Here is a 10,257-nt window from a genome sequence, read left to right on the forward strand (position 1 = left end):
GGATGTACCGGATTCGAGGCAAGATATAAATAATGTCCTTGCCCATCACTGGACGTGTAGTTTATCAAAGGACAAATAATATACTAGCTGTTCGATTGACCAATTGATCTGTTACTGGAGGTGCCTAAAATATGCGTGATGTTTACATGATTTAATCTAAGGTTAAAGTGAGTTTAATGAAGTACAGTTATACTATTATACAGATACTTGCTTGTGGTTTTTTCACCTCATTCCAATATTTGACATGTTGTACATTTAAAAAAAACAAACAAAAAAAAAATGTTGCTATAGTATCATAACTTAGCTTGATTAGAGTCCAGCATTACTTACTTTTTATGACGAGTTTTGGGCATTTGAAATGAGTTTGGAGGTCTCAAGAGGAGCCCATATCGAAAAACAATCATAGCATTCAGTAATTGGTACTCAGCAGCTCAAAAGGAGTGCAGAGACTGGACAGCTTGAGGCATGTCTGCAGGGCAATGCAGGGAAGCTGAACTGCTGAGAAATACAAACCAAACAAGAACAACACATGTCTTACAGTAGCCAACAATACAGCTTCCAAAAGAAAGGTACCTTTTGAAACCAATCATTGCTGAAGTGACTGAGAAAAAAAAAAGGGCTTTCCATTGGGAAGGGTTCCCCAGTCATAAGGCGACATGACATCAATCCTCTCATCCAAGAAGTACTTTGCTTTGAAGGAACCCAGCAGGTGACAAAACAAGCTCCTAAAATAACATAAACTCCCTGATATAATCGGAGGGCAGGTAGGAAACGAGCCAGCCTCTTTGAGTCAATCGACAGATGGGAAAAGTTAAAGGCAAAAGGTTGCAGTGTATGGCACCGGGACCCTGTTTACTTAAAGAAACAATATCCTTTTTCTTCAAACAAAACTATTTATATGCATCGCAACTTTCCAGGAGGCATAGAACAACCAACAGTTTGTGTGCAGCCGGTGCTGTCAGTTGCAGCTTATTATAATGTCATTGACTCCGAAGAGGAGTATTTATTCTAAATCGTCCAAACACAAACCTGGATTCACATGTCTTTCCAGTTGGCTCAGGCAGCCTGTCTGTGTATGAGATAACATTTATTGCACAAAGCATGCAAGAGAATGCAAAGACAAATGTCTCTCTATTATTATTACTGCTTGATCGGTGCAATACATTTTGAACATCTTAGTAAGTTTTGCATTAAATCAGTTTAGCCAAATTGGATTAACAGTTGCTGACAGTGTCTATTTCTTTAAAATACTTTAATGAATGCTGTCATTTTTTTACGGTGAAATGAAAATTAAAAAGATGTTTTGGCAGATTGTTTATAATTATATGTATAATTGTTGCCTAAAAAATCTTGGTTAGATCTTCTAAAGTTGGATCAAATGCAAACTATTCTTAACATGCATCTTTAAATAAATAAATACATACATCGATTATAAGTAGATCACAGCATTACCAGCAATGGACTTGAAACATATGCAGTATAGAGGTAGTCAAATGGTACAGCAATAGATTACAAGAGTGTATTTTATGTACATGTTGTTGCGGTTCCATTACGGGCATGCTTTATCTTTGCACAAAACCAATGCCTTGCCATTGAAGATAATTTTGTAAGGGTAGCTTTCCACACAGAGAAATACTATTTCCTCCAATAGGAGATGGGCAATTATGAGAGAAGGCTGTCACAACACCAGTCAAAACAGGATTCAGTCTAGTGAAGTGGAAACAGGGGAATCCTGTCTTCACCATTTTAAACTTGAACTCAGCTTGATATGGTTTGAAATGTATGGTGCGTGAAGACTTCCTGGTCTTTTATTTAAAGAGAAATAGAGGTTTTAAAAAAGTATTTTGGACAAAGGCAGCCATATATGGTTAGTCTTCACACAGAGCTTCTGTAAACAATTAGACCTCTGTATGGAAGATGGAGAGCAATTGAATGAAGAACAGAACTGAGATCACCCATATGTATGTCAAACCGACAATATATTATTGATTTGCTTGTGATTTTGGCTGCATCATATGATGGGCTGAAGTTGTATTGTTTTGTAATTTTTTTGTTACTTTTATTTGGCAAAAATAATTTGGCTTCAGTTGCAGAGACAAACTAACTTCAGAGAATTGTCTCCAGTCAGTTTGTCTGCATAGTGGAACGTGTTGTGTTCACAGAAGACTTTTTTAACCCTAAATATGATCCACCTCCAACAGCCCCCGTCTGCTAACTCTCTCCACTTCCCTGGTGGGACTTCAATCGATCCGAGTCTTCAAGTAAGGTTCAGTCGCTATTTAAACTGTTTTTCTACACAAGTGCACATGGACAATAATTGGCAGCTATTGCATCCTTTGAATAGATGACCTCTGTTTAGCTCATTGAAACTGGAATATAAGAAATGCTTTGACATTTTGGTCGATAGCCAGATTTGTGATTATAGCACAAAGACTAGAGGTAAGAGCAGTCGTGCTGTCATCTGCAATAAGACTGCTGTCCCAGTTAAAGACTTTGAAAAAAATAGATAAAGAGATCCTGTTTTTTTACAGTGTTCTGCGTTTCAGATTTATGGGTTGGGAGTGTGCTTTGTTGCAGTTGTATTATTTTGGGAATATTTCAGGGAGACCCCTCTAGGGTACTCCTAGAAACTGAACCTCCCCTTGAAGCCTTGGATATAAAGACTAGGTGTATTCTTTTCTACTTATGAAGCCTGGTGCATTAGTAAGATTGAGACTCCAGGCACATGTCCACTGAAGAACACATATCAGCAAATTTAGTTAATGACCAAGGAATATATTTATAATGCATGTTGAAAGTAGATAAAAAAAAAAGAATCCTTCTAGCCACCTCTGGTAATGACATGCAGTTAATGTTGTTCATTTTGAACTTCATGGACACAATTAAGTGTTTTACAGTCCATGAGGATAATCATTGCAGCACTAAAAGGACTCAGGGTGTGCCTTTCCTTCCGATACAGCAACCTTTCAGAAATTGATTTCCGCTTTTTGTCTGAAACGATAATTGCGAAGAGGGACAAATGAAGTCACAGTCAATTTGAGGAGAAGATAGTGCTGATTGAGAGCATGGATTGCCAATCATGCCAACCAAATCCCTTATCCAGTGCTTAAAACTATTCTGAGCATGCTTACTGGAAAAAAAAACAATTCAAGTATATATATATATATATATATATATATATATATATATATATATATATATATATATATATATATAGACACACACACACACACACACACACACTATATAGCAGGAAATTTTGGCTGGTATTACGTTCAGCAGATTTGCTACCGTGGTAGATTTTGACGGTTTTTGAATTGCCATTTTTCAATTGAATTTTTAATTGCACGTTGACAAAGAAAAATGCCACAGTTTTGAAGTTTTCAAAAAACATTCAAATCAGTCTTCTAAAACAGTATCCTTTTTACAGTAACTCGTTCCAGCATCTACAATGTCACTGCAGCAACTTGGATAAGAACAAAGAAGGCCTTCTAAGAATGAGTTACAGTATGATCGTTATATAGTCCTTAATTTTAAGATACCAGTAATTGGAAAGGATTAGTAGCTGCAGTACACTTTAAAGAGAGGCATTTGCTAACTCTCAGTTTTAAAACATAGCTCTGATTCACTAACATAACACAGTGGAATGATCACAATATAATTTAGTAATTGCAGGACAGTATTGCCACGTGCCATTTTAGTTAATAGACTAGCAAGCACTGGCAAAACCAACTCATTTTTATATGGTGCAGAACTCATTTATTTGAACATATTGTTTAGGGACGTTGTGATACCTGCACGGTGGGTGTCTTAATAGTAGCATCTACAATGAATCGACAGTAACAATCCAAAGCAAATTTGTTTTTGTTACAGACTTTCTAACAAGTCTGGAATCAACTATTTAGGCTGTTACAGTACTTAATTAACCCCTTGTAAAAAAAATAACACAAAACTGCAAAACACATAAAAAAGAACAGTAGTATAGGAAAACAGTAGCTGGTTTTGTTTTTTTCCAGACTGTAATCCTATAATGTCTGTGACTCTATGTTGGAGGGGGGAGAGACCACTGAGCTGCAGACCATAAATGGTTAAATGGCCATTTAGAATGTCACAAATAATTTATTTTTTTTTGTTGTTGTTTGTTTGTTTGTTGTTTTTAAAACAAACATTGTGTACCAGTATAATACCTTTTACGTTAAATTGCAGACAAGTTCAAAATATCACTGGCTATAAAAGAAACCCTCTTCAAAGCTTTTATAATATGTATCTGACATTGGCACCATTACCAAACCAACAGTGCATTTATAGCACTGCATATCTCAGGGGCAAATTGCTGAGTTGCCCCGTTGCGACACCTTTGGTATTTATTAACAGCGCTGGATCCATAATGAAGCTGCCCTAGCACGCCTACTGATCCATAAATTAATGAATAATGATAGGCAAGCAAATGAAGGTTCTGAACACTGTTTGTGAAGTGCAGTGATGTATAAAAATAAGTGCAAATGACTTCTTGTGATGGATAATGTGTGCTTGCAGAGTGGATTGCTGATTCCAGTTTGCAGATGGAGCTGGCTGCAGCCCCGCTTTGATATTAGAAGGAGATTTAGTTTTACAGGCTGGTTTCATGGTGCAGATGGAACTATGACTGTAGACAGGCTTCCAGTGGCAGTTTGTGGGAGTGGACTGATAATATACTGCTAGTTGTCTACCTTTGCTGAAGATCCTGCCTAGATACTGAAAGCACCCTCTGCACCATGCAAGCAAGCAGAGAGTCTGTTTGTGCTGATACCTTACACGACCTTACATAGTCGTACAACTAGAACAATATGTCCACTGCTTTAATTATACGCCACAGTTAACAAGGCATATTTCACGCTTGGCCGATACTAACAGCACCCCCATAGCAGATATTTAATTAGACCAGCAGGTGAAAAAAAAACAACTTTGTAAATGAGGAATGTCTGCCTTGTGTATGAAGTCATGGGGAAAAAAAAAAACATGAGTTTGGGTTGACGTTAACAAATGGTGTTCATTACTTATTTTCCGTGTGACCAGTCCTGATCTCTGATGTAGATATTGGGAAGTTCAGTCATTTTATTTTAATCATTTCGCTTTTTTAAGATGAAAGATGGCAGGCAGTCAGGAGTAAAGCTGCTTATCATTGAAGAAGGATGGTAATTTTTATTACACGCTGACAGTGATAAATAGCTTTCAGAAAGCAAGGAGCTTGTTCTGATCTGTCCCTTTTGCTTAGGAGTTGTAAGGAACATTTTACTGCATGTGCTGTGTGTTGATATGGTGTCTCTATGCAATAATATACAGTTACTAGCTTGCAAAATATTCCGACTACAATGCAGCCTTTGCTGGGGGGGAAGATCATTCATTGTTAGATGTTCTACATTTCAACAATAGCCGTTACTTATGGATGCAGGAAGGCGATCCTAAAAAATACAGACTCACACATTTCTGATCTGCCATGGATCACGCATAATGCACCTCCAGGTCAAAAGATTTATTCACTTTTTATAGCTAATAAACATTCATTCTTTCCCCATTCAAAGCCATTATTGAAATCGATGGGAAATGTGTATCAGTGTGAACTGGAGCTTGTTTTCTGGGGCATTTCCTCCTCTGTTAAACCTGAAACTTGGATACATCCTTCCAGTGCCACCCACCTAGAAGGAACTTTATATTGTCCGTACATTTTAGATGGTCGACAAATAAGATAAAGCAACTCACAGGAGCAATAACTGCTTACTTCTGTTAATAATAAAGAATTACCATTTGTCATTCTGTATGAATCACCAGCCATTTATATGAAGCATAATCAAAACCCTATCCTCTTAATCCTTTGCTAATCTGCAGATAACTGGGAGAATATTGGAGCAATTTTAATTAATCTCCTTTTTTCTGTATGAAAAGATGTCAGTCTGCTCAGAGAGACAGCGAACTGCAACGTCTAATAGTCCTCTTTAATGAATATGTCCAGCTTCTAAAGACAAGGCTGCTAGGCTTCATTAACTGTTATCTTGCTGACTTCCACATTCATCAAATGTCTGTTGGAGCAATGTTTCCGGGTGACAGGTGAACCGGGTCACTAAGGACCAGGCAGAGCTGCTGTGTAAATGCGCTGGACAGCAATGCTCTGATCCCGTGCATGTTAAGGCTATCTGTATGAGAATATCTAGCGGTGCCGGAGCTTACAAACATTCAGTGTAATTGTATAAATGTTAACAAGTTCATTACTGGTGTTTCAATGAAAGGTTAGAGAGTGTGTTGAATCACATGAATAAACCAAAAAAGTGTAATAAATAAATCAGCATAAAATAAGAACAGTCTTAAAAGATAGTTCATAGAGCCTATTGAATTCATTTTAAACATATTGGTGTTGAAAATGCAATAGCACCAATGATAATAATAATAATAATAATAATAATAATAATAATAATAATAATAATAATGTTTCAGTAAAACTGTTGTGGAGTGTATTGAATGAAATTTTGCACACTGAATGACATTTCTAATTGTGTGTTTTAGAATGCACAGTAATATTAATAACTGCAGCCATTTCATAAGCCTCTCTCAATCCTGTAACCAGTGCTCATGCATCCTATGGCTTTTTAAACCATGCCCTACTGAAAAGGCATGGCAGAGCTTGAAGAGAGGAGCATGACTGGCTTGAACTGTTGGATACTGCTGCCTCTTAGAGGAAGGAATGCTGTGCCCTGCCCGCTTCCGGACACATTGTATCTGCTGTGCCTCTGGTGTGCATGAGGACACTAGCATCTGGAGCTGAAACATTATGTGGTCTTATTTAAACAAGACATATTTACAAAAGCATTTTATTAAATAAATACAACTAACATACTTTATTGCATTCAATGTATTTTGGAAACTTTAGGAAACTATGATCAAGCATTTCAAATTTGCAACAGTTTTTTTTTTGTTTGTTTGTTTTTTTACAAAAGGAAGAACAAAATGAAAATGTCCAACAAAAGGTTAATTAAATATAAAACCAATGGGTCTATTTTACAAAGTGACCCCAACATGCACACACATTTTAATGAATGGAATAAAATCATGTTAATGCCACAAATCTCAATAACACAGCATGTTAATTAAGTGAAAAAATGCTTTAACAGAAAGCAGGTCATTCTGGAGTCCAGGCTCTTTGTAAATTGATGTAATATAATAATGTACCTGTCAGTAAAATAAAGCTCACCAACCAGTTTTTTTTGTTATAATAAAGTATGTGCACATTATGGATTTTATTAATAACATTGATACGGGTAAGAGCAGCTACATTTGTGGTAAAGAATTCCTAAACATCCCCCCGGCCCAGGAGAGGTTTAGCTCGCTAAAGCAAAAGCAATATAAATACTTTTGGATTCAACTCATCCATATAGGTGTGTCTCGGCTCTCATGACTACCAGTCAAGGGAAATGGCAGGGAAGGAGTGTTAAATAAATTATAACAGCAGAGTCTGTCCAGGATTTATAACCGTGTGACAGTAAACCTGAATCTTGTTACACAGTAATCCAGGACGCATTGATGTTCTACTAAAACGGAAACACAAACATGAAGTACAAAGACTATGAAATGCCAGCATGCTTTTGATTTATCTGGATCAGACCATAAAAAAGAGAATAAAAGAGCAACAATTGTTTGTAGCCCGGATCTATTATTAAGAATACATTTTTGAGTAATGGGTTTGTGGCTATTATAGCATACTGGTCGACTGCAGCAAACGTTAATCCAGCAAAGGTAAAGAGTGCTTTAAACAGCTACAAATGTAATATTAAGTAAACGATAGATCAGCCGCATGAATGGTTTACTTAGTTTACAATGCAATCTATTGAATGCAGCTGCGTAATTCATTTCAGTTATGGCAGCATATAAAAACAGGTTTGTTTGTGAAGAGAGAGACGGATTTCTAGAGCGATTAAACAGTAGGGCTGTCATATTCTGAATAGTTATACAGCAATGAGAAGATTACTATCTCCCTCATAGGTGACATTTTCAATATTTCCACCCATGAAGACGAATTAATGAAGTGCCAAAAAGCTACCAATGAACTAGTTTGTTTGTGACAGAAAACAGGTCTACTGTAATTCATTTTAACAGCTATTAAGATTTTTCTCCCTGTATCTTGTGATAAGGGGATAATAAAAGCTACAGAAGCTGATAATGATATATGCAATACTATTGTAGCTTGCATATTTTGTTTTGTTGCACTGCGCCAATTTTTTTATTAATGTGCACCATTTATTATTAAAACAAAACAAACAAAAAAAGACTGCCAATATTATAGAACTTGCAATTAACACACATGGTGCACGAACGGCCCCTAAGTGATTTTTCATTTAAGAAAACAAAATGTTGCTAACTGGGGAAAAAAAAAAGTCCAGTGTTTATTTTGTATTACTAAAATGATCTAAAAAAACGTTTCTGCCTCGCACAGTCAGTTATCCATAGCAACAAGCGTGTCGCAAATAGCAGTCCAGCAGAAACATCAAACCCACTTAAAACACATCCAGACGCTCCACAGCCTGCTAACATGCAAGCATTGTATCTGTGTTGGCAAACAGATTCCTTTGCCTTGCAGGGTGATGTGAAAACTTTTGACCCGGGGATCAGGGAGGAACCTTGCAGTTATCATGCTGCTCCCCAAGTCTCTTATTTACAGCAAAGAAGGGTGTGATTTGTTAAGCACCGGGTGCTCTCCATTGTCACTCAACATGGGGACATCTGGCACAAGCAAGAAGGCACAGTGATTCAGGCTCCATCCCCTATTCTCAGCCACTGAGCTGTACAGCATTAAAACACTGCCTCTGCTTTTTCATGCTAATTCTGAAAATATAAGAGCAGATGTGAAACATTTGCGTCTGTTCTTGTTCACTTGTAAAGAGATAATGCACCCTTATTATTTTATTTCCTTCTGAAAGAATATGTGTCTTCCTTGGTGGCCTACAAGAGATGATGCTTATATGCAACAGTGCCAAATCAAACTTGCTAAGTGGTTAAAAGGAATCCTGGCTAGCTGATGTTCCCATATTAAGTTATTTTGCAAAGCTTTTAATTCCCCACTGCTGTATTTTAATAATGTCCTAAAAAGCTTGTACATTTTGGAAAATAATAATAAAAACAATTAAGAATTTTAGCTAATGGAAAAAGTAAATGAAAGGCTTTTCCTGTTTGCACTTTCACAAAAACGTACATTTCATTGTCATTACAAGGGATGACACTCAGGTTTTTATTAAAGGGAATATTTTCTCCGGTCTCATTTTAGACAGATTTTATTTATGTTTTTACAAAGCCATTCAGTTAATATTGGAGTTACATTTATATTATGATATGCTTATTATGATCTAAGCCTGTTATATTTATGATCTATCTTGTGGTATAAAGTCATAGAGTTTTTTTGCACTTTTTTTTTTCATGAAATGAAAATAGAAAACATTCAAAACCAAAAATAACAACTTAGATTTACACAAATTGAGCTTATACTCCAGGGCAAGGTTTAAATCACTTTTGTCTAAAGGTGCAACATTTTTTAGCACCACAAAACTTTAGAAATGACATACTGTATGACAGCTGCCTTAAAAAAAGTTACATGTTATAGCAGGAGTATTCAACCCTGGTCCTGGTTTCAACTGAGCTCTCAGTTATTTAATTGCACCAATTATTGGCTTAATTAGTCAAGATTAACAGGTGCTCGAGATCTTTAACCACTGATGATGTAAAGAGTCTTAGAAAACCTGCAGGATTTGGGCTCTCAAGGACCAGGTTTGTAGACCCCTGTGTTACAGTATATGGCAGGGGTTCTTAACTGGGGGTCCCTGGCCCCCTTGAATAGGTTTCAAGAGGTCTTCCAAAAATAAACCAGAGAATGTGTTATTTTGCATGCATGCTTATGACATGCTAATCTATTAGCTTCAGCATGCCATAAGCATGTACAGAAATGAACGTGTTCTCAGGTAATGTAACATTCTCGGGTTACGTATGAGCTATTTCAGCGGGAGAATGACAGATTACAAAGCAGAGGGAAAATCGTTGGAAACACACAAAATAAATACAAGATACGGATACATTTTTAATTCCACCATCCACATCAAAGCAACAAACCCCACAGAATGATGGTACAGAACTTCCTTCAACAAGTTAAACCGTAAGGGCAGAAGAACAGCGAGGAGGTGGTGCTGTGAGTAAAAAACATAAAGCCGTTATTAACCCTGCAAAATTAAAAAAATACGAAGA

This window comes from Polyodon spathula, chromosome 20 (genome assembly GCF_017654505.1).
Source record: "Polyodon spathula isolate WHYD16114869_AA chromosome 20, ASM1765450v1, whole genome shotgun sequence".
Lineage (NCBI taxonomy): Eukaryota > Metazoa > Chordata > Actinopteri > Acipenseriformes > Polyodontidae > Polyodon > Polyodon spathula.